The sequence below is a fragment of the Chlorocebus sabaeus genome, chromosome 22 (genome assembly GCF_047675955.1).
Source record: "Chlorocebus sabaeus isolate Y175 chromosome 22, mChlSab1.0.hap1, whole genome shotgun sequence".
Lineage (NCBI taxonomy): Eukaryota > Metazoa > Chordata > Mammalia > Primates > Cercopithecidae > Chlorocebus > Chlorocebus sabaeus.
The window spans coordinates 90,333,171-90,356,749 of NC_132925.1; the positions used below are offsets into that span (position 1 = coordinate 90,333,171).

At 51.5% G+C, this 23,579-nt stretch overlaps 1 protein-coding gene across 9 annotated transcripts in view; it reads right to left on the minus strand.

Moving 5' to 3' along the window:
• DAG1 (dystroglycan 1) overlaps positions 1-6,472 on the minus strand; it is a 74,534-nt gene extending 68,062 nt beyond the window's left edge. For 4 of the 9 annotated variants that reach the window (XM_007984227.3, XM_038003921.2, XM_007984228.3 and 1 more), the window contains exon 1: positions 5,217-5,529. The gene's annotated coding sequence lies outside the window, so the exon portion shown is untranslated. Of the gene's footprint in view, positions 1-4,915; positions 5,623-6,453 lie in introns of those variants that run through there. The other 5 variants (XM_007984234.3, XM_073010178.1, XM_007984237.3 and 2 more) reach the window with 5 other exon arrangements.
• Positions 6,473-23,579: the final 17,107 nt, after the last annotated feature.

The following is a 23,579-nucleotide window of genomic DNA, read 5'->3' on the forward strand; positions in this document are numbered from 1 at the left end:
CTGGGATTACAGGTGTGTGCCACCACGCCCAGCTAATTTTTTTATTTTTTAGTAGAGAAGGTGTTTCACCATGTCGGACAGGTTGGTCTCGAACTCCTGAGCTCAGGTGATCCAACCGGCTCTGCCTCCCAAAGTGCTGGGATTACAGGTGTGAGCCACTGCGCCCAGCCCAAAACCTCAACACCATTAAATGTATCTCATGACAAGCAAGATAAAGACATTTGGTCATAAAAGTAATTTTTTAAATATGCAGCTGATTGTGCCCAGTAGAATCCTGCTTTTAAAATATAAATATAAATTAAGTCAACATACTGCTAAAGTTTGTTCAGATTTAATCACTCCAACACAGAACACAGACCAGCTTCACAGAACACAGACCAGCTTCACCAATCATAAACCGACACCCTCGGTTTATGATCCTCTACTAATGCATCTCATCCACCTTTCTACCCTGGATCCTGCGTAAAACCAAGAAAACGCTCAGCTATGGCCAGGCGCGGTGGCTCACACCTGTAATCCCAGCACTTTGGGAGGCTGAGGTGGGCAGATCATGAGGTCAGGAGATCAAGACCATCCTAACACGGTGAAACCCCATCTCTACTAAATGTACAAAAAAAAAAAAAAAAAAATTAGCCAGGCATGGTGGCGGGTGCCTGTAGTCCCAGCTGCTCGGGAGCCTGAAGCAGGAGAATGGCATGAACCAGGGAGGCAGAGCTTGCAGTGAGCCGAGATTGCACCAATGCACTCCAGCCTGGGTGACTGAGCGAGACTCTGTCTCAAAAAAAAAAAGGGGGGGGGGAGAAAATGCTTAGCTATCAAACCTAAAAAATTGGAAAATAGAGAACCCTATTCATTAAGCCTAAATTAAGCCTTCTGGTTGGTGTAATTTTGTAAGCTACTCTAAATTCCTATATATAGAAATTGCTGGCTGGGTGCGGTGGCTCACGCCTGTAATCCCAACACTTTGGGAGGCCGAGGCAGGCAGATCATAAGGTCAGGAGTTCAAGACCAGCCTGACCAACATGGTAAAACCCCGTCTCTACTAAAAATACAAAAATTAGCTGGGCGTGGTGGCACATGTCTGTAATCCTAGCTACTTGGGAGGCTGAAGCAGGAGAATCACTTGAACCCGGGAGGTGGAGGTTGCAGTGAGCCAAGATCACGCCACTGTACTCCAGCCTGGGCGAAAGAGCGAGACTCCATCTCAAAAAAAAAAAAAAAAAAAAACAGTAGCTGGCTGGGCAAGGTGGCTCACGCCTGTAATCCCAGCACTTTGGAAGGCCAAGGCAGGCAGATCACCTGAGGTCAGGAGTTTGAGACCAGCTTGACCAACATGGAGAAACCCTGTCTCTACTAAAAATACAAAATTAGCCAGGCGTGGTGATGCATATCTGTAATCCCAGCTACTCGGGAGGCTGAGGCAGGAGAATTGCTTGAATCTGGGAGGCGGAGGTTGTGGTGAACCAATATCGCACCATTGCACGCCAATCTGGGCAACAAGAGCGAAACTCCATCCTAAAAAAAAAAAGAAAAGCCAGACACAGTGGCTCACGCTTTTAATACTGGCACTTTGGGAGGCCGAGGCGGGCGGATCACAAGGTCAGGAGATTGAGACCATCCTGGTTAACACGGTAAAACCCCATCTCTACTAAAAATACAAAAAAAATTAGTCTGGCGTGGTGGCGGGCGCCTGTAGTCCCAGCTACTTGGGAGGTTGAGGCAGAAAAATGGCATGAACCCAGGAGGCGGAGCTTACAGTGAGCTGAGATCACGCCACTGCACTCCATCCAGCCTGGGCGACAGAGCACGCTTGTAATCCCAGCACTTTCGGAGGCTGAGGAAGGCAGATCACTTGAGCTCAGAAGTTCAACCCCATCTCTACAAAAAATACAAAAATTAGGGCGGGGAGCAGTGGCTCATGCCTGTAATCCTAGCATTTTGGGAGGCCGAGGAGAGTGGATAACCTAAGGTCAAGAGTTTGAAACCAGCCTGGCCAACATGGCGAAATCCCTTCTCTACTAAAAATACAAAAATTAGCCAGGCGTGGTGGTACATGCCTGTAATCCCAGCTACTTGGGAGGCTGAGGCAGGCGAATCACTTGAACCCAGGGGGCAGAGGTTGCAGTGAGCCAAGATCACACCACTGTACTCCAGCCTGGGCGACAGAGCAAGACTCCGTATCAAAAAAAGAAAAAAAAAGAAAGAAAGAAAAGAAATCAAGTACGCTCTCATCTGCCTCCACAAGGATGAACACACATTGACTCTCATGGGTTAAGATGCCTGCTATGCCCAAGAGGAAATGCAATACCCCAGGTTCAAGTAGGAGATAAAGTTGGGTTTTTTTAAATTTTTATTTCTTGAGACCGAGTTTCGCTCTTGTCACTCAGGCTTTCGGCTCACTGCAACCTCCGCCTGCCGGGTTCAAGCGATTCTCCTGTCTCAGCCTCCCAAGTAGCTGCGATTACAGGAGCCCACCACCATGCCTGGCTAATTTTTATATTTTTTAGTAGAGATGGGGTTTCACCATGTTGGCCAGGCTGGTCCTGAACGCCTTACCTCAGGTAATCCACCTGCCTCGGACTCCCAAAGTGCTGGGATTACAGGCATGAGCCACCACGCCCGGCCTGGAGATAAAGTTTTTTGTTGTTTTTTTTTTTTTTTTTTTTTGAGACAAGGAGTCTCGCTCTGTCACCCAGGCCGGAGTGCAGAGGCGCAATCTCAGCTTGCTGCAAGTTCCACCTCCCAGGTTCGTGCCATTCTCAGCCTCAGCCTCCCGAGTAGCTGGGACTACAGGCGCCCACCACTACACACGGCTAATTTTTTTATTTTTAGTAGGGACAGGGTTTCACTGTCTTAGCCAATATGGTCTCCATCTCCTGACCTTGTGATCCGCCCGCCTCAGCCTCCCAAAGTGCTGGGATTACAGGCGTGAGCCACTGCACCCAGCGATAAAGTTTTTAATGATCAAATGCCAGGCCTCCTTTCCCATGAATCGACTGCAGTCTAAGTGGTCCCTCCAAACCCCACCATCCTCAACAGTAACCAGACACAAGCAACTGTGTGGACCACTATACCAGGTAGTCAAGAAGGAATTTAAATCCTTGGTTATGCTTGGTCTTCTGGCCTAGGCATTCCAGAACGTAGCTCCTCCCCCATCACGGCAGGACATCCCCTCTGTACTATCTTTTCTTTTCTTTTCTTTTCTTTTTTTTTTTTTTTTGAGACAGAATCTCGCTCTGCCGCCCAGGCTGGAGTGCAGTGGCCGGATCTCAGCTCACTGCAAGCTCCGCCTACCGGGTTCACGCCATTCTCCTGCCTCAGCCTCCTGAGTAGCTGGGACTATAGGCGCCCGCCACCTCGCCCAGCTAGTTTTTTGTATTTTTTTAGTAGAGACGGGGTTTCACCGTGTTAGCCAGGATGGTCTCGATCTCCTGACCTCGTGATCCGCCTGTCTCGGCCTCCCAAAGTGCTGGGATTACAGGCTTGAGCCACCGCGCCCGGCCTGTACTATCTTTTCAGTCTCTCCTTTCTGATGGCCCCTTCTCCCTCCCCACCTCTCCTCTGTTGGCTGACTTAACTGCCAGAGGTCCTGGCCCCCTCCCTCTCCCTGACACTCCACTAGCAATATCTTTCTAAACACAAGTCTGGGTCACACCACTCTACTAATTAAAAGGCTCCCTAGACTCCTGCACCCCGCATACAAAGTTGGAACTCCTGTAAACAAGGCAGGCCCAGAGCTCCCACCTGCCAAGCTGGAGGACTCCCAAGCACTATTTTAGGTGCTCATGTACATGTGGTTCCCTGTGTCCAGGCCTTGATGTCCCCCACTAATTCCTGCTGGCCCTGAAAGCCACAGCTCAGGAATTCCCTCTCCACTCAGGCTACTATGCGAGCACGCTTAGTGGGCAGACACTATTAATCATGGGTTCCCCGGTCCCCACTGCCCCCTAAACTGAATTCCTTAAGGGCAGAAGCAGACTCCTTTACATGGGTTCCTAGGATCTACCACAGAATTTGGCAGGTAGTGAATCAAAATACTTGTTAAAATGAATAAATGCTTTTGCCAAATCAATTTTTAAGAACAGTGACGATTTGCACTGTGCTTCTTTTACCAAAGGCACACATCAACACAAGTTTTTATATCCCATAGGATCTTTACATGATGGATCCAACTCCCTACTGAATCTGATTTCTCCAAAATACAGCTCCTCAGCCTCTTTGAAGCACACAGGCCATGAGCTCTTCTTCCTTAGTTCACAGCCAAAAAAAAACGCACAGAAGTTCAACTAAACTTCTCCATACTCAAACTACGGATTTTTATGCCTCCGAAATGTAGTAAGGTGAAATTCTTTTTTATAACAGGAACATTCCAAAATGTCTCTGAACACTAAGCATAGAACCTGGTAAAATAACAATACCCGATCTAGACCAGACTTTCCAAAACACCTGAAAGCACATCCAACTCTTTATCTGGAATTATGTCCTATAAACACCACCCTCCCTTCACGAAGTCTGGCTTCTATGCCAGGAGTCACTTCTACTCGCTTATTTAGGGAAGCAGCAGGATGGAATCTTAAGTTAGAACTCTGCGCTACGAAGGTGCTGTCCCAGGCTCTTGCCCCAATCAGTCAAAACTTCATCGTCACCATCAAAACTAATTCTGAAGTAACTCGATTTACAAAAATAATAACTTTTCAAGTTATAGAGATTAAAGGATGCATTTTAAGTTACCAGATGAGTCTGTAGGAAATTAACTTGGAATTTATGGCAAAAAGATTCCAAGTCGAGATGACATTTGCTATGGAGACACTATCCAAATACACTCCCAGGAGAACCTGGTCTGCCAAATACAAAATGAAAAGGTAGTAAGTAAGTAGGCTTCCAAAGGAGCTCAAGTAAGGGTGAGGGAACCCACCAAGGCTCTGAGCAGCTCTGACCGAGCAGTGGTGGCAGCGGTGCCCTTCCCTGCCTCTGGCGGGGCTCGACGCCCACAGTCGGAATCCGGCCCAAATGGGCCACAACCCCTATTGGAAGCCCGGGAGGCGGCCCGCAGGCGGCTCACGACCGCGGCCAAAGCGCAGGCTCCGCGTTCCCGGGAGCGCGGGCCGAGCTAAGGCCTGGCCCACCGCCGCGGCGCTCGGCCCGGGCCTTGCAGCCGAACGCTCCGAGCCTTTGCCTGCGGGACCGAGAGCAAAGGGGCGGCTCCGCCTCCTCACCCACAAGGACGTCCGCGGCCGTGTCCCCGCCCCGGGCCGAACAGCGAGCAGCAGCAGGTGTTCCGCGGAAGGCTCAGCCAGCAGCAGGGATGGGGGCCCGAGCAGTCAGGCACAGCGGCTTGGGGCGGGCGGTGCACTCAGCCAGCGCCGGCGGGAGGACCGCGGCAGGTGTTCGCTCCTCCCGGCCCCAGGACGCCGCCACCGCCGCTCCCCGGGGACTCGGCGCGAAGCTGCCGCCTCTGCCGCCGCTGCCGCCTCCAAGCCTAAGGAGCAAAAGCGCCGCGCCGCCCCGCGCCGCAGCCTCCGCGCGAGCACGTACCGGGCGGTGAGAGAGCGCTGAGCGCGAGGGCGGGGCGTGAGGCCGGAGCCTAGCAACCGCCTGACACGCGAGTGTTCCAGCCAATCCAGCGGCCAGCTCCGCGCACCGCCCGCTTCTGCCTGCGTCGGCCGCGCCGCAGCGCGCCGCACCCGCGCGCAAGCCCCGCCCCGGCCCGCACCTCTCTGTTCATTGGCTAACCACGCCCCCACCCTAAAAGTCACGCCCCATCATGGAAGCCTCGCCCCCACGGCCAGGCAAGTCCGGCCCAGGACACACCCCGGCGGCCGGTCCGGGTGATCCAGAGCCTTCAGGACCAGGAGTATGGGGGAGGGGTGCCCCGCCAAACTTCAGGCCTTTGGCCCTCTAAGACTAGTCAAGGGATAGTTAGGACTGCGAACTGGCCCGGCAACTGGCCACCCGTCGACTGCGTTCAGCGCTCCTAATTTCCTTCGAATGCAAATCAAGGGGTATTTCTAAGCCATGAGAACAATCAGGAAGCGTTCTCTCAGTTCTCTCAATTGCAAAAGATGAAAGCCTTGTTGCCCGGCCCTTACACGGATGGGAGACTGAGGCCAGGGATAGAAGGAGCGGGAAGCTAGCTCACCTCCCAGAGCCTCGCCCACAGCAGGCTGGGGAGTCGGAAAGCGCCTCAGGCCTAACCCTCGTCCCCTCCCCCTGCCTGGAACGCTGGAATCCGACGCCTGCTCTCCTGCCCAAAATAGCTCTAACCCGCAGGCGCTGGTCACTCACTCCTAGTGGCCGGCATTCTTTGGGTGGGGGAAGAAATAAGAGACGGGGGTTGCTGCCTGGAACATTCAAGGGGAGGGTCCTAAAGTAGCTTTCGCTCTCCCCAGGACTTACCTGCAGCCCCCCACCCCCAAAACCCCAGACTTTACAGTTACTGAACCTGACAGTTACCGGATGGGTCTGGGAATGAGACCTGTGGTGGATTCTGCTTCTTCTCATCCCCACACCATGGGCAGGATGGGTCCATTACCTCCTTGGCCTGTGGCCAGCCTGGAATTCCAGGCCTGCACTCTTGACAGCAAGCACATGCTGAACACAGAACTGCTGCCACCAGCCATGGGTTCCTCCCTAGATCCCAGAGAGCTCTGGGGCTCCCTTGCTTTCGCTTCCTCCTCAGGAGTGTCTGGAAGAAGAAAGTTACAGAGAGAAGAAAGGAATGCCCCATCTCCCAAAAACATACCTTTTTGCAATTCTCTATACTTCAGTGTGTAGGCTCCAAATCTCATTCACAGAGACAAGAAAAGGAAGGGGCTAGGTGTTGTGCTCCCGCCTGTAGTCCCAGCACTATGGGAGGCCAAGGCAGGTGAATGGATAGCTTATGCTCAGGAGTTCAAGACCAGCCTGGGCAACGTGGCGAAACCCCGCCTCTACAAAAAATACAAAAAAAAAAAGAAAAAGAAAAAAAAAGGAATTTGACCAGCCGCGGTGGCTCACACCTGTAATGCCAGCACTTTGGGAGGCTAAGGCGGGTGGATCACCTGAGGTCAGGAGTTTGAAACCAGCCTGACTAACAAGGTGAAACCCCGTCCCTGTCTCTACTAAAAATACAAAAATTAGCCAGGCATGGTGGCAGACGCCTGTAGTCCCAGCTACTCAGGAGACTGAGACAGGAGAATCACTTAAACCAGGAGGCAGACGTTGCAGTGAGCCGAGATCTTGCCACTGAACTTCACCTGGGCAACAGAGCAAGGCTCTATCTCAAAAAATTAAAATTAAAAATTAAATTAGCCAAGTGGGGTGGCACATGATCTGTGCTCCCAACTACCTGGGAGGCTGAGGTGGGAGGACTGCTTGAGCTCAGGAGGTTGAGGCTGCAGTGAGCGGGTGTTCACACCACTGCACTCCAGCCTTTGCAATAGAGGGAGACCCTGTCTCCAAAAAAAAGTGGGGGGGGCTAACCATGCAGAAAATTATTTATTTGGGTTTCTAAGCAAAATGTATTCTATTCTCTCATTTACTCCTTTGGCTCAGAGAGTGTACCACCCACCCCACCACTGTGCACTGCTTTGCAGCCATACGTTCTGCTGCATATTTTTGTGTCTGACTATATAGTTATATATCTCAGACCTGTAATTCCAGCACTTTGGGAGGCCAAGGTGGGTAGATTTCTTGAGCCCATGATTCAAGACCAGTCTAGACTGTATAGTGAGAAACCATCTCTCCAAAAAAAAATTAAAAAATTAGCCAGGTGCTTGAGCTTTGAAGGTTAAGACTACAGTGAGCCATGATCCAGCGTGGGCAACAGACTGAGACCCTGTCTCCAAAAAAAAAAAAAAAACAGGCCAGGTGCGGTGGCTCACGCCTGTAATCCCAGCACTTTGGGAGGCCAAGGCGGGCGGATCACAAGGTCAGAAAATGGAGACCATCCTGGCTAACACGGTCAAACCCCGTCTCTACTAAAAATACAAAAACAAATTAGCCGGGAATGGTGGCAGGCGCCTGTAGTCCCATCTACTCAGGAGGCTGAGGCAGGAGAATGGCGTGAACCCGCGAGGCAGAGCTTACAGTGAGCCGAGATCAAGCCACTGCACTCCAGCCTGGGCAACGACAGAGCGAGAATGCGTCTCAAAAAAAAAAAAAAAACAAAGAAGCAGCATCACTCTTCAGACCTCACTGATCATTCACAGATGCCAGAGTAGCTCCCCATCTCCCCATCTTCCTTTTTTGGGGGTTGCTCTTGCTATGAAATATAAGGACTGATTATGGTGGCCTGCAGGGTCCCAGCACCCATGCCCAACCACCCCCAGAGCTCCACTGGAGAGAGGGGCTCCACTTTAATTATCTGGCGCTCAAGGTAGGATAGGCCCTTGCTAGTACTATGGGCAGAGAGAAAGAACCAGAGCTTGCCTAAAGCCCTCATAGCCAAATCCTTTCCAGTCCTTGCCTTCCCAGGTTTGGGGTTCAATTAAGGGTGCTGAGGCCCCAGGCTGACTGGAATGCTTTCCTCCTCCCTCTTCTCCAGCCCTCTAACCTTGGCAGATCCCAGGCCAGAATAGCCAAAACTCTGGGCCTCATTGCTGTCTTTCTTCCTTTTTTTTGAGACAGAGTCTCATTCTGTCGCCCAGGCTGGAGTACAGTGGCGCAATCTCGGCTCACTGCAAGCTCCGCCTCCCAGGTTCACGCCATTCTCCTGCCTCAGCCTCCCGAGTAGCTGGGACTACAGGAGCCCGCCACCACGCCCGGCTAATTTTTTGTATTTTTAGTAGAGACGGGGTTTCACCATGTTAGCTAGGATGGTGTCGATCTCCTGACCTCGTGATCCGCCCACCTCGGCCTCCCAAAGTGCTGGGATTACAGGCGTGAGCCATCGCCGGCCAATTTTTTTGTATTTTTAGTAGAGACAGGGCTTCACCGTGTTAGCCAGGATGGTCTTGATCTTTTGACCTTGTGATCCGCCTGCCTCAGCCTCCCAAAGTGCTGGGACTACAGGCGTGAGCCACCGCGCCCTTTCTTCCTTTTTGTTCAGAGTAAGGGTTCCCCCAACCCACTCTTTCTTTAGGCCTTAAAAGTCAGGAGGCTTAGGCTGAGCGCGATGGCTCACGCCTATAATCACAGCACTTTAGCAGGATGAGGAGGGTGGATCACCTGAGGTCGGGAGTTCAAGACCAGCCTGACCAACATGGAGAAACCCCGTCTCTACTAAAAATACAAAATTAGTCGGGCATTGTGTCATATGCCTGTAATCCCAGCTACTCAGGAGGCTGAGGCGGAAGAATCACTTGAACCAGGGAGGCAGAGGTTGCAGTGAGCCGAGATCACACCACTGCACTCCAGCCTGGGCAACAAGAGGGAAACTCTGTCCCAAAAAAGAAAAGACAGGAAGCTTGGCTGACCAGACCTGAACAAGCCACTTAGGGGCCCTAACCACCCCCCACCAGAACCCAACCCGCCCCTACTGGAGTCCATACCAAAGCTGACACAGAAATAGCTGTCTTCATGGTCCCCTAGCCTGGCTTGGGGCTGTAAAGTTAAGGCCTCGTTACTCCCTTTAGTTCTTTTTTTTTTTTTCTTTTTTTTTGAGACGGAGTCTCGCTCTGTGGCCCAGGCTGGAGTGCAGTGGCCGGATCTCAGCTCACTGCAAGCTCTGCCTTTCGGGTTTACGCCATTCTCCTGCCTCAGCCTCCCGAGTGGCTGGGACTACAGGCGCCCGCCACCTCGCCCGGCTAGTTTTTTTTTTTGTATTTTTTAGTAGAGACGGGGTTTCACCGTGTTAGCCAGGATAGTCTCGATCTCCTGACCTTGTGATCCGCCCGTCTCGGCCTCCCAAAGTGCTGGGATTACAGGCTTGAGCTACTGCGCCCGGCCATCCCTTTAGTTCTAAGAGTCAAAGCCTTTACCCTCAGTGGGAACTGACAGCCCACTCTAGAGCTCAGCACAAGGTCCTCAGTAACTCATCTTCCAAACCCCAACAGAGCCTAGGCCACTCCAGGCCAGGCTTGGTGCTCACAATCAGTTGGAGGGCAGAACCAAAAGTGAGGTCTGGGCCAGGCTCGGTGGCTCATACCTGTAATCCCAACACTTTGGGAGACCAAGGCAGGTGGATCATTTGAGCTCAGAAGTTCTAGAGCTGTCCATGGCCATACCATCGTTTGAGCTCAGAAGTTCAAGAGCTGTCCATGGCCATACCACCCTGAATATACCCAAGCTCGTCTGATCTCAGAAGCTAAGCAGGGTCGGGCCTGGTTAGTACTTGGATGGGAGAAGTTTGAGACCAGACTGAGCAATATGTTGGCAAGACCCCCATCTCCACAAAAAAGTAAAAAGTTAGCGAGGCATGATGGCACCCACCTGTGGTCCCAGATACTCAGGAGGCTGAGGTGGATCTCTTGAGCCTGGGAGGTGGAGGTTGCAGTGAGCTGCAATCATGCCACTGCACTCCAGCCAGGTGACAGAGCAAGACTCTATCTCAAAAAAAAAAAAAAAAAAAAAAAAATTGGGCATGGTGGTTCACGCCTGTAATCCCAACACTTTGGGAGGCCGAGGCGGGTGGATCATGAGGTCAGGAGTTCCAGACCAGCCTGAGCAATATGGTGAAATCCCGTCTCTACTAAAAATACGAAAATTAGCCAGGCATGGTGGTGCACACCTGTAATCCCAGCTACTCAGGAGGCTGAGGCAGGAGAATCACTTGAACCCAGGAGGCAGAGGTTGTAGTGAGCCGAGATCGCGCCACTTCACTCCAGTCTAGGCGACAGAGTGAGAATCCATCTCAAAAAAAAAGACAGAAAGAAAAAAATGAGGTCTGGATTACTCCCAGGAGCAGCTACTCAAAGGACTCATGTGGTATGGACTGGGGAGGACTGATCAGGAGGCAAAGAATGAGGATCTTCCGGCCTGACTGTCAGTTCCCAACTCTCTTGGGCCTTCAGCCCCCAGTGTTTCCTCCACATAGACCCTCAGCCTGAGGATTCAGGAATATTATCTGATTAAGGTTTGTCTCCTCCACTGAAGTATGAGCCCTTGATGCCAGAGACCAATTTGCTTAACCCCACATAGCAACCACCACTTAACAGAAAGTGGCAGAGGCTCAATTTTGGTTTGGGAAGGAAGGAAGCAAGTTGCTACCTGCTTAACCTCCTGGTCAACAGTTATCTCCAAGGGTCCATGCCCTGTGCAAGGCCCAAGGCAAATGTTCTAGTATTTGCTAGGGTCTCATGTGACTTAAACTAAGACCTCGATTCTAATTAGAACAAATCCAAGGGACATTACCTGGACCAAACTTTCCTATGGTCCTAGGATTCCAGGGCTTTTTACCCTGGCATGTTTCTGAGAAGCTGAGGGTCAAGGACCAGTGCTCATCCTCAAATTTTTCCCAGGGGAGGGAGGCCTCTGCTGCTGATTCCTCTCTCCAGGCCTGACAGAAAGGGGCAGGGGCTGGTGCTGGTCAAGGGTGGAGGCTCCTGACCCAAAAGCCAGGCCCACAGGCCTGCCTGAGGCAGAGGGCTAGCTAGCAGGGCCAGCCAAATCACAGCAAGGGAGGAGTCCCTTTTGTCTGGATTTAACAGAAGGCAGATTGTTTGGCAGCTCTGGCAGAAAGAAAGGACTGATAAGTTCATCCGAGAGAAACTGCCAGTAGGCGTGTTTGTGGGTCACCACCAGTCTACCCAGAAGCCAGTTTCTCCCCTTGCAGGGCCCTCCACTCCAGCACTTCCACCAAACCCCTCCACATATGACTGGCAAAAAGCATTCCTCCAGTCAACTGGGCCACAGCTTCCACACCTGTCCCTCTAGAAACATAAGAGTCCTATGGGGCAGGAACCCCATAACAAGAGGGAGTGTTGGTTGAATAAATAAAAGACACCTTTCTTTCTTTATGGAGTTTCGCTGTTGTTGTGAACTCCCAACCTCAGGTGATCCGCCCGCCTTAGCCTCCCAAGATGCTGGGATTGCAGGCGTGAGCCACCGCGCCTGGCCTATTTTTTTTTTTTTTTTTTTTTTGAGACGAAGTCTCGCTCTTGTCTCCCAGGCTGGTTTGTAATGGTGCTATTTTGGCTCACTGCAACCTCCGCCTCCCGGGTTCAAGCGATTCTCCTGCCTCGGCCCCCAGAGTAGCTAGGATTACAGGCGCCTGCCACCATGCCCAGCTAATTTTTGTATTTTTAATTGGGACAGGGTTTCACCATGTTGGTCAGGCTGGTCTCAAACTCCTGACCTCAGGTGATCCACCCACCTCGGCCTCCCAAAGTGCTGGGAATAAATATAGGTATGAGCCACCACGCCTGGCCTTATTCTTTTTTTTTTTTTTTTTTTTTTAAGACAGTCTCCCTCTGTCACCCAGGCTGAAATGCAGTGGCGCAATCGTGGCTCACTGCAACTTCTGCCTCCTGGGCTCAAGTGATTCTCCTGCCTCAGCCTCCTGAATAGCTGGGAATACAGGCACGGCGCCTGCCACCATGCCTGGCCATCTTTTTTTTTTTTTTTTAAGACGAAATCTCACTCTGTCATACAGGCTGGAGTTCAGTGGCTCCATCTCTGTTCACTGCAACCTCCACCTCCCTGGCTCAAGCAATTCTCCTGCCTCAGCCTCCTGAGTAGCTGGGATTACAGGCGCCCGCCACCACTCCCAGCTAATTTTTATTTTTATTTTATTTTTTTATTTTTTATTTTTTGTTTTTTGGAGATGGAGTCTCGCTCAGTCGCCCAGACTGGAGTGCAGTGGTGTGATCTCGGCTCACTGCAAGCTCCGTCTCCCAGGTTCACGCCATTCTCCTGCCTCAGCCTCATGAGTAGCTGGGACTACAGGCGCCTGCCACTACGCCTGGCTAATTTTTCTTTTTTTTTGTATTTTTAGTAGAGACAGGGTTTCACCATGTTAGCCAGGATGGTCTCAATCTCCTGACGTTGTGATCTGCCCGTCTCGGCCTCCCAAGGTGCTGGGATTACAGGCGTAATCCACTGCACCCAGCTTCTAATTTTTGTATTGTTACTAGAGATGAGGTTTCACTGTGTTGGCCAGGCTGGTCTTGAACTCCTGACCTCAAGTGATCTGTCCACCTTGGCCTCCCAAAGTGCTAGGATTACAGGCGTGAGCCACTGCACCTGGCCTCAGCAGTGGCTTATTCTTTACATGGACACGCTGGGAAATGTGACTGATTAGCTAACATTCACCTTTTATTCTTTTATTAGTTCACCTCAAGATGTCCACACGACCACTCTCATCCCAGAAATGTCGAGGATTCCCTACATTAGAGGTAGGGCTCTCAGACGCCTTTCCTGTCTCTATCAGCACTCAGCCTAGAAGCAAAAGCTATCTTTTCACCTGGATCCAACACTTTCCAGTGTTTCTGGAGCATACTCATCAGCCATGACAGCAGGGTCAGAGTCAGTGTTTGCTTGGTAGCCCATCAATGTCTCTGACTAAAGGGCCACTGAGGGGTGCCCAGGCCAATGAGAAGGATAGGCCCAAATAAGATCTGGCCAGCTCTGAAAGGAAGAGGTGTTTCTGCTGTAGAAAAGCCCCGGCTGACCCCTGAGCCAGATTTGGACTGACATGTGATAGAGAACAGAACAATTCTGCTAAACTGGACAAATATGGGTGGTGTTCCCCACGACTCTGGATTTAGGGGCTAGCTGGTCAGTAACTAAAGAGAATGAACAAACAGACCCCCCAGTTTTGCTTGCTTCCACTGACTGCCTGGCTAGACTAAACCTAATCTAGTGTTTAGTCCAGTGCTCAAGGCCACAGATACATGTTTTGGGAATAGGCATGCAGTCAGCCTTGGGGGATTATCTTATCCCAGAGCCAGCAGGGAGCGGAATGCAGCTAAGGGAGGGGGCATTGGACATGTATGTCCACCCACGGGGAAGGTGTTTCTTGGCTGGGTGTGGTGGCTAACGCCTGTAATCCCAGAACTTTGGGAGGCCAAGGCGGGCGGATCACCTGAGGTCAGGAGTTAGACACCAGCCTGACCAACATGGAGAAACCCCATCTCTACTAAAAATACAAAATTAGCTGGAAGTGGTGGCCTATCCCTGTAATCCCAGCTACTTGGATGACTGAGGCAGGAGAATCGCTTGAACCCAGGAGGCAGAGGTTTCAGTGAACCGAGTTCGCGCCACTGCACTCCAGCCTGGGCAACAAAAGTGAAACTCCAACTCAAAAAAAAAAGAATAAAGAATAAGCCCCTGATGAGACTCAGAGCCAAGTTCACTGTATGACTTTGCAAAGCTGCTTGCCCTCTCTAAGCCTCTTGGTCACCTCATCATCAAGTGACTTCATATGTGGGCTGTGGCCCTGTCTGCTCACTAAATGTGACAGAAGACCAGATTATGTGACTGAGTCAGGGCCAGGGGTGAAACATCCATCCATGCCTTGTTGAATCCACAGATATTTACTGAGTCTATTGGATGCTAGGAACACTGCAAAAAATAAAAGGGATAAGCCCTTCCCTTGTGGAGCCCAAATTCCAGACAAACAAGACAGTAAATAAAATAAGTAGATACAAATGTAATAATCAGGTAGGGGATGAGAGGGAAGCGGGGAACCGGGGTGTACTGTGTGGTGCAGAACATCAGGGAAATCCACTCTGAAGGCAGAGCCTGTAGGAGGTGAAGGAGGAAAGCCTGCAGTTTTCTGGAGAATGAATGGAATAAGCCTAGAGAAAGGCCACAGTGAAGGCTTAGGAGAAAGTGGTCAGGGCAGGCCTGAAAGACCTTGGAAATCCCCAAGGCCTGAGCAGCGAATGAAGTGGTGATAAAGGAGAGAAAGCAACAGATGGGAGAGCAGACACCAGCACTAGATTTAACTAGGCTGGACTTTGCCAGAAAGGTAGGATCCCAAGAGCAAGGGGCATGGAATCTGAAAGATGGGAGCAAGGAGGAGGAGGAGGAGGAGAAGGAGGGTGGGAGGGCCAGGGCAGGCAGTGCCCTCAGGCCTCCAGGAAGGAATGCAGTTGGGTGAGGGGTGAGGGGACAGCAGCTGAGCTCCAGGCCTGCAGCCCTTCCTTCCCCTTTAGGTGGGGAAAGAAAAGTGGGAGCACAGAGGAGGGGTCGGGGAGGTGAGAGCAGGCGGAGTGGAGGCAGAGATGGGGGTCATGTGGACGAGGGACAACAGGCGCCGGGGAAGTCAAGTCAGAACAAGCATTTAGAGAGAAAATTTCTCACTTTTCCTGCCTCCACCCTCCCTGGAATGCAGAGAGGCCACTTCCCTCCTTCCAGCCCCAGGAGAGAAAGGTGGAAGGGGAAGGGACATGGTGGAGGAAAGGCTACCTTGGGGCCGGATAACTCCTGTTATACTCTGTATGTAAGGACTTCAGGGGAGACCCAGCATGGCCCATCAGAGAGGGCCCAGTGTCAACTGCCTGGGGAAAGGAAACCCATGGACTGGGCCAATGGCAGATGTGGGAGAAAGGAGAGAGTGGAGAGGAGAGGGCAGCTGGCGAGCAGGGAGCAGTTGGGGAAGGTCCTGCCTTAAGATGGATTCCAGGGCAATCCCCTATCTACCTCTCCCAGAGATACTGCTTGACACAAGCATGCTGGAGGCCCTCAGGACAGGTGCAGGGTCACCTGGTAGGCACAAAGCCCCGGCCAGCTGTCCCATCCATCTCTGGGATGCTCTGGGCCAGTGACCCTCAAATGTCCCTCCCAGCAGCTGTCACTTAACCAAGCTGGACAGAAGTCCTGGCTGGGGTTGCCCACGAATATGTGTGACCCTCAGGAAAAGGTCTATGCCCATCAGATGAGTTAACTGTGCTGGACCTGGCAGGGGACCCCAGGGACTAGGAAGGCCTGGAGTGGGAAGTATTAGGGGCTGAGCCCAGAACTGGCCTCTAAGGTAAGAAAGAGAGAGACCCCAGCTTGAAGTCTAGCCTGTGGGCCTTCAGGGGTGGGCATGACTGGCTATAGCATGGCTCTCTGCAGAGGCACTGACATGTCCCGAATGCCATACAAAAACCCATTCATGGTGTGTGGAGGATTTTTCTATAAAAGGTTAAAAGAAATATTTCATCATCTCTGTACCCCGGGATACTTAAAAGAATGTAGCAGCTGATACAATATAAAGGTGAGGACATGTAGGTGTGAGGAAGGTTGCTCCAGGGTCCAGCAGCTGCTCCTCCTACCTTGGGGAGAAAGCCTGGCCTCAGCTGACCCCCTACTCTCTCTCTGCCCAAAACCCCCCTATACTCACTCTGCTGCCTGGGGCTCTCAGCGATTTGTTCAAGGTCTGCAGCACTGAGGCCCTGGCCAGTAGAGAAGTGGGAAATCTCAGGCCTCCTGAGGACACCTACAACCACTGGGAACAGACTTGTTTCTAGTAAGCCCCCCTCAGCTCACAGGAGGCAGAGCTCAGGGGTGCCCAGGCCCACTTGCTGTCACAGTCAAGGTCTTACCTAGGGTCAAGGCCCCAAGGGCTGGGTATGCACAAGCAGGTGCCCTGGTCCCTGCCTCTGACTGACTGGGGCCTTGGGCAAAGACTTCTCTCTGTATCTTTTCCACCTCTGACTCTTGTGGACCAGAGCTTTCCAAAGGGCCCTTAGGAATCCTAGGTTCTGTTTGCTTTTTTTTAGATGGAGTCTCACTCTGTCGCCCAGGTTGGAGTGCAACAGCGCAATCTCGGCTCACTGCAACCTCCACCTCCTGGGTTCAAGCAGTTCTCCTCCCTCAGCCTCCCGAGCATCTGGGATTACAGGTGTGTAGGGACGGGGTTTTCACCATGTTGGACAGGATGGTCTCGAACTCCTGACCTCAGGTGATCTGCCTACCTCGGCCTCCCAAAGTGCTGGGATTACAGGCATGAGCCACTGCGTCCGGCCATCTGTTTGCTTTTCTTCCTAGGGATAGGATCAAGCCACAGGAGTAGATAAGGAAAGAGGAGGGTGGGGAAAGAGGAAAATTCAACCAAATAGTGAGGAGAGGGGAGGAGTCCTGAGGTGGGGCAGAGCAGCCTAGGAGGATAGCCTTTGGGGGAACCTCTGGAAGGAAGAGGAGAGCACTTGGTTCCCTCCCTACTCCCAACCCCCCACCCCCACACATTCTTTCCCTGAAGAATTCCAGCCGCATTTGCATTCGTGAGAACCAGGCAGTCCCCTTGGTGTGGACAGGCTTCCGTCCATTTCCTGGTACCCTCCCTCAATTCCCTCCCACCCACACCAGCTCTCCTTTCCCATGCCCAGGCAACTAGAGAGCTTCCTCACCTGCTACTGCCAGGCCTCCTCCCTCCCTCTTCCTGCAGCTGTTCCCAGACAGCTGGATGAGGGTGGGACACTGTCCCTGGCTGACCTGCCAGGACCTCCTCCTCCCCTGTTTTGATGGCTTTGCTGACCACCCTTTCAGATGTCCTTGGCCTCAAATCCTGGAGACCCTGGCACCCACTGGCCACCACAGATGTGGGCTGCCTACCCGCTTGTCTTGCCAGCAGCAGCAGCTGCTGCTGTTCCCAGGCTCTTCTAGGGCCAAGGTCCCCCTGCCTCCTATAGGCCTGAGGTGCCAGCCTCTCCCTGCACCCATCTCATCTTCTTGGGCCTTGGTCATCTGAATATCTTCTCCCTCCTAAGAACAATGGCCTGCAGAAGGAGGGGCTACAGGGCCCTGTCCTCAGCTGGAGACTCTGCGTGCAGCACACTGCTAATCCAGTCCACTGTGGCAGCAGCCTGTCATCTACCTGTGATCCTGCCCCACTTAGCATTCTTCCTATCTTCCAGCTGCTGGAGGACAAGGATCCCTCACTTCCCCCCGACCAGCCTCCTGGTCCTATCCTCTCCACTTTACCTCACCTCCCCCTGCTTCTTCACACTCCACTTCTCCCCATGCCTCTCCACTTCCACATCTTTCTTTTTTTTTTTTTGAAACGGAGTCTCACTATGTCGCCCAGGCTGGAGTGCAGTGACACAATCTTGGCTAACTGCATCCGCCTCCCAGGTTCAAGCAGTTCTCCGCCTCAGCTTCCCAAGTAGCTGCGACTATAAGCACCCGCCACCACGCCCAATTAATTTTTGTATTTTTAGTAGAGACGGGGTTTCATCATATTGGCCAGGCTGGTCTCAAACTTCTGACCTTGTGATCAGCCCACCTCGGCCTCCCAAAGTGCCGAGATTACAGGCGTGAGCCACTGCGCCTAGCCATGAATGAAATTCTGATTGAAAATCAGGCCTCTAGCCAGTCGCGGTGGCTTAAACCTGTAATCCCAGCACTTTGGGAGGCCCCAGTGGATGGGGCACCTGAGGTCAGTAGTTTGAGACCAGCCTGACCAACAAGGTGAAACCCCATCTCTACTAAAAATGCAAAAATTAGCCAGGCGTGGTGACGGGCACCTGTAGTCCCAGCTACTCAGGAGGCTGAGGCAGGAGAATCACTTGAACCTGGGAGGTGGATGTTGCAGTGAGCTGAGATCACACCACTGCACTCCAGCCTAGGTGACAAAGCGAGACTCCGCCTCAAAAAAAAAAGAAAAGAAAAGAAAAGAAAAAAAGAATATTAAGCCTATTGCCGGGCATGGTGGTTCGTCCCTGTAACCCAAACACTTTGGGAGGCTGAGGCGTGTGGATCACCTGAGGTCAGGAGTTCGACACCAACCTGGCCAACATGGTGAAGTCCCATATCTACTAAAAATACAAAAAATTGGCCAAGTGTGGTGGCTCACACCTGTAATCCCAGCACTTTGGGAAGCCAAGGCTGGTGGATCACCTGAGGTTGGGAGTTCGAGACCAGTGTGACCAACATGGAGAAACCTTGTCTCTACCGAAAAATACAAAATTACCCAGGCATGGTGGCACACGTCTGTAATCCCAGCTACTCGGGAGGCTAAGGCAGAAGAATCGCTTGAATCTGGGAGGCGGAGGTTGCAGTGAGCTGAGATCTCGCCATTGCACTCCAGCCTGGGCAACAAGAGCAAAACTTTGTCTCAAAAAACAAATAATTAATTAAAAATACAAAACATCAGCCAGGCATGGTGGCACGTGCCTGTAATCCCAGCTACTCCGTAGGCTGAGGGAGTAGGATTGCTTGGCCCCAGGGGAAGGAGGTTGCAGTGAGCCGAGATTGCGCCATTGCACTCCAGGATAGGCAATAAGAGCGAAACTCTGTCTCAAAAAAAAAAAAAAAGAAGAAGAAAAATAGGCCTCTTGGATCTTTTAGTCTGTGCTAGAGACCTGTAGCCTTCTGGAGGGATCTTCCACATTGGCATTTTTGAGCCCAAATTCCACAAACCCACACACTTTCAAGGACGTTCAAGGATGCCCAGCCACCTGCAGAATAAATTAAGCCCCACCCTCACCCTACCCTGAACAACAGGGACCTCCATGTGAGAAGGCCACATGGAGGAGGAGCTGGTCAAGACTTACCAGTCTCCTCCTCTCTCCTCAACCCCCTATAGATACTCTCACTTATGAGGGTTCCTCTTCTTCCACCTACCCAAGTTTTGCCCACTCCACTCAAGAACAATACCCCCAAGCCTTCCTGACATCTGACTCCTCATTATCTAGGAAACCTCAAGCTTCTAGAGGGCAACGATTGCCCTTGATAATAAGTTACCATCACTGAGAGCTGTCCTATATCCTTGGCACACAATATCTCACCATGACTTCCAACAACCCTCTGTCATAGTTATTATTGGCCCCACATTACAGATGAGAAAACTGAGACCCAAAGGTTAAGTCACTTACTAAAAGTCGCATAGCCAGTAAGTGGCCAAGCTATGGATCTGTGCTTATCTTTGTAACCTTTACTGGGCCTGGCCCAGAATAGGAATTCCACTAATGCTTGCTGAATGAGTCAATGAATGGATACAATTCCATCAAAACTGCAGGTACCAGGACCTACTCAACCCTGGGGCCCAGGACACAGAGGCCTTGGAGCCATGTAAGGGGCTTTCAGGCCAGTCCTGGAAGAACAAAGCTAGGTTTCTGTCCCTCTCCCACCTTGGGCACATGGCCAGCAGCTACTTTGAACTTACCTTGGTGGAGTCTTGACACTGTTGAATTGTGATAGTAGTCAGGATCCAGAGACAGAGATAAGAGGCTGTAGGGCAACCTCAGTAAGGAAGAAAAGGCAGAGGCCTCCAGGTTGGCTCACCCCCTTAGAAAAGCAGCAAAAATGCTGGGTGCAGTGGCTGATGCCTGTAATCCCAGCACTTTGGGATGCCGAGGCAGCTGGATCACCTGAGGTTAGGCATTCAAGACCAGCCTGGGAAACATGGTGAAACCCCGTCTCTACTAAAAATACAAAAATTAACCGGGTGTGGTGGCGTGCACCTGTGATCCCAGCTACTCGGGAGGATGAGACAGGAGAATCGCCTGAACCCGGGAGGTGGAGGTTGCAGTGAGCCAAAATAGCACCACTGCATTCCAGCCTGGGCAACAAACAGAGTGAGACTTCCTCTCAAAAAAAAGAAAAAAAGAAAAAAAAAAAAAGAAAAAGCAGCAAAAAGGCCTAGAGGACATTGGATGAACAAAGATATTCTCAGGGTGGCCTGATTATAGGGTCTTCTGCAATTCTGGGGTTTAATCTAAGCCTACTTCTGTCATTATTTGTAATCAGGGTAAGGAATTGGGAGGAGGGCAGGGAAGTAGCCAAATTAAATCATAAAGCCCTTTACTGGGCACCTACTCCATTACTAGACATTCAAGAAGGCAAAAAGCAGAGAAATAGAAGTCATAGGCAGGGCAGCTGAGAAGCATGTGTTTCTGCTCTTGGGTAGCAAAAACTGCACCCAGCAAACAAGGAGGTGTGAGGGCCTGGTCTGAGAAGGCTACATGGAAGAGGAGTCACTGTAGTGGAGTTTTTGGAGAGGGGAGCAGCTGAATTTCCTGCTAGCTTGGTTAACTCCCAGGAAGAGTTCAGCAGTAGCAGGACATGTCCAAGCCTGGCCAGATGGACAAGAACGGTACAGAGGTGATTGCCCCAGCAGGCCTTGACCAGGCATCCTAGACTTTGCTGGAACTTGCCTGACTCTGAGCAGAATTATCTGGAGTAGGGGTCAAGCAGGGGTAGCACAGGGAACAAGATAGGGGAACTGACAAGAGAGGCAGCTGGGCAGCCTCCTGCTGTTCCTTGCATTGCCCCACACAAAAGTCATCTCATTCCTGATTCCTTTCATAATGGAATAAAATGTGCCCATAGTGAGGCCCATGGTGGGACATGGTAGGACCTGGTGGGGCCTAGTGACTTCAGCAGCAGGAGATGGGTCCCAGGAAATCCAGGGAAGCACAAGCATTCCTTGGCTCCCTGTTCCCAACAGCTGCAGGAAGCTGCTCCAAGCTGCCGGCTCTCCCAGCAGCCCCCAAGGATCAGAGAAAATTTTGTTTCCCGCCATCCCCCCTAATTGGACACACAGAGTCCTGGATGGGGGCAGCTGAGTACTCCATGGCATGCCCCAGGGAGATCATGGGCTGCCAGACTACATTTAGGAAGGCAGTGCGGAGCCTGTCTCAAGACCAAGCCTGGGAAGGGGATGCCTTGGATTTCATACCTTACGGTAGGGTGTCTAACCTTCCTTATCTCCATTATCTGAAAAAGCTATAGACAATTTTTCCAGAAACACACCCTCTACACACACAATCTTGTTGTAATTTAAAAGAGTCCCTGAAAGTTCTGCAGTACTAGGAGCCCCTGCAGGGTGCTTAAGGTCAAGAAATTTCAGTGTGGTTCTGTCTCAACTGGCTGTGAGCCCTGGGCCTACCTTTGGCCACCCTGACTTGCACTGTCCTCTAGAGCCTGAGGGGTTGGGCTAGGAAAGCCTTGAGAGACTCACCTGCTCTGCCACCTATTTAGAGGTACTTCAAATCATCCTACAAAAGACAGTGGAAAAGAAATGGCAGCTTTTGGCTGGGTGTGGTGCCTTGCACCAGTAATTCCAGCGCTTGGGGAGATCTAGGCGGGAGAATTGCTTTGCTTGAAGCCAGGAGTTCAGGACCAGCCAGGGCAACATAGCAAGACCCTATCTCTAAAAAAAAAAAAAAAAAAGAAAGAAAGAAAAAAAAAAAATTAGCCAGATATGGTGGCATGCATCTGTAGTCCCAGCTACTCAAGAGGCTTAGCTGAGAGGACCCTTTGAGCCCAAGAGGTCAAGGCTGCTGTGAGCTGTGAACATGCCACTACACTCAAGCCTGGGTGACAGAGACTAAGTTTCTTATTTATATATTTATTTATTTTTGAGACAGAGTCTCACTCTGTCACCTAGGCTGAATTGCAGTGGCTCGATCACGGCTCACTGTAGCCTCAACCTCCCAGGCTTATGCAATCCTCCCACCTTACCCTCCAAAGCAGCTAGAACTATAGGCACATGCCACCACGCTCGGCTAATTTTTTTGTTTGTTTGTTTTGTTTTTTTACAGGCAGCCTCCTGAGCCAGAGTAGACTCCAAAACTCCCCTCGCTAATTTTTGTAATTTTTATAGAGATAGGGTTTTGCTATGTTGCCCAGGCTGGTTTCTAACTCCTGAGCTCAGGCAATCTGCCCGCCTTGTCCTCCCAAAGTGTTGGGATTTCATGTGTCAGTCATCTTGCCTGGCCAAGACCCTGTTTCTTCCTTTCTTCCTTTCTTCCTTCCTTCCTTTCTTTCTTTCCTTCTTTTTTTCGAGATGAAGTCTCATTCTGTTGCCCAGGCTGGAGTGCAGTGGTGCGATCTTGGCTCACTGCAACCTCCGCCCCACCAGGTTCAAGCGATTCTCCTGCTTCAGTCTCCTGAGTAGCTGGTATTACAGGCTCCTGCCACTGCGCCAGGCTAATTTTTTGGTATTTTTAGTAGAAAGAGGGTTTCACCATCTTGGCCAGGTTGATCTTGAACTCCTGACCTTGAGACCCACCCGCCTCAGCCTCCCAAAGTGCTAGGATTACAGGCGTGAGCCACCACACCCAGCTCTTTCTTTTTTTTCTTTTTCTTTTTGAGACGGAGTCTTGCTCTTGTCACCCAGGCTGGAGTGCAATGACATGATCTCGGCTCACTGCAACCTCCGTGTCCTGACTTCAAGCAATTCTCCCACCTCAGCCTCCCCAGTAGCTGGGATTACAGGCGCCACACCCCCATACCGTGCCTGGTTAATTTCTGTATTTTTAGTAGGGACGGGGTTTCTCCATGTTGGCCAGGATGGTCTCGAACTCCTAACCTCAGGTTATCCACCTGCCTTGGCCTCCCAAAATGCTGGGATTACAGCCGTGAGCCACCGTGCCTGGCCAACCCTGTTTCTTAAAAAAAAAAAAAAGGCTGGGCACGGTGGCTCAAGCCTGTAATCCCAGCACTTTGGGAGGCCGAGGTGGGCGGATCACGAGGTCAGGAGATTGAGACCATCCTGGCTAACACAGTGAAACCCCGTCTCTACTAAAAAATACAAAAAACTAGCCGGGCGAGGTGGCGGGCGCCTGTAGTCCCAGCTACTCGGGAGGCTGAGGCAGGAGAATGGCGAGAACCCGGGAGGCGGAGCTTGCCATGAGCTGAGATCCGGCCACTGCACTCCATCCTGGGCGACAGCGCGAGGCTCCCTCTCAAAAAAAAAAAAAAAAAAAAAAGAAAAGAAAAGGAAAAAGAAAAAAGAAAAAGAAAGGGTAGTTCCAAACTCAGTTGAGAAGCTAGGCCTGGACTTGTGA